The sequence below is a fragment of the Arachis stenosperma genome, chromosome 4 (assembly GCF_014773155.1).
Source record: "Arachis stenosperma cultivar V10309 chromosome 4, arast.V10309.gnm1.PFL2, whole genome shotgun sequence".
Lineage (NCBI taxonomy): Eukaryota > Viridiplantae > Streptophyta > Magnoliopsida > Fabales > Fabaceae > Arachis > Arachis stenosperma.
In genome coordinates, this window is record NC_080380.1 from 132,772,111 (window position 1) to 132,773,623 (window position 1,513).

Sequence of the window (1,513 nt, forward strand, 5' to 3'; positions counted from 1 at the left end):
GATAAAGTTCGAAATCCTGTACTTCTTGTTCTTTTGTGATTAAAGCATTTTTCTTTTAAGAGAGGTGATGGATTCATAGGACATTCATAGCTTTAAGGCATAAACTTAAATTTTATTAATTATGAATTAAGAACAAGACTCAAATATAGATATAAGATGAGACTAAAAATAAAAATAGAAAACAAGACAAGAAAAACGAAAAAAATAGGCTCCTAATGATAGAGGTTTTCATAGAGTTAGGACTCAACAACCTTGATTTTGAGAAGTGGATGCTCCCTCAGCTTGAGAGGAGAGCTTTTGGCGTTTCAACTCTTGGAGTTCACGCCCCTGCTTCTCTTGTTCCTTCAGCAATTTGCAGAGCATGCAGTTCTGATTCTGCTGTTCTTCCTTAAGTTGCTCCATAGTCTCTTGCAACTTGGTGATAGATGCTTCCAGGCTGGCCCAGTAGCCAATTTCAGGAAATTCAGGGAGGAACTCATGCGCCCTCCTTTTGATAGAGTTGTCTTGCACTTGTCCTTCCATTGACTTCTTGGTGATTGGGTGTTCAATTGGTATGAATTCATCTACCCCCATCTTCACCCCAGCCTCTTTACAGAGCAAGGAGATCAGGCTTGGGTAAGCCAGTTTGGCTTCAGTGGAATTTTTATTTGCAATTGTGTAAATCTCACAAGCAATCACATGATGAACCTCCACTTCTTTTCCAAGCATAATGCAATGAATCATCACTGCTCTCTTGATGGTGACCTCAGAACGGTTGCTAGTGGGCAATATGGAGCGCCCAATGAAGTCTAGCCAACCTCTTGCAATTGGCTTGAGGTCTCCCCTCTTGAGTTGGTTTGGGACACCCTTTGAATTGGTTATCCACTTAGTCCCAGGGAGGCATATGTCCTCTAGGATTTGATCCAACCCTTTATCTACTCTCACCATCCTCCTATTAAAGGAGTCAGGATCATCTTGCAGTTGAGGTAACTTGAAGATTTCTCTTATTTTGTCCAGATGAAAGTACATAACTTTCCCTCTGACCATGGTTCTGTAGGTATGGTAAGCGGTTCCAGTCATTCTCTGCTTATCTGTCAGCCACAGATTTGAGTAGAATTCCTGAACCATGTTCCTTCCAACCTTTGTCTCAGGATTGGTTAGAGCTTCCCATCCTCTGTTTCGAATTTGCTCTTGGATCCCCGGATATTCATCTTCTTTCAGATCAAATTTAACTTCCGGGATCACTGACCTCAGACCCATTATTTTGTGATAATGGTCTTCATGTTCTTTGGTTAAGAACTTCTCTTGATTCCAAAGATTCTTTGGATTAGTCTCTTTCTTGCCTCTCAAATTGGTTTGTTTTCCCTTAGGAGCCATGATATTGATGAATCTTGGCTTAGTGATCACGGAAAAGCACACCAAACTTAGAGGTTTGCTTGTCCTCAAGCAAAAGAAAAGAAAGAAGAGAGAGAGAGAAAGAGGAAATTCGAATGGTGTGGGTAAAGGGGGTTCCAAACGTGAATTTATAAGGGAG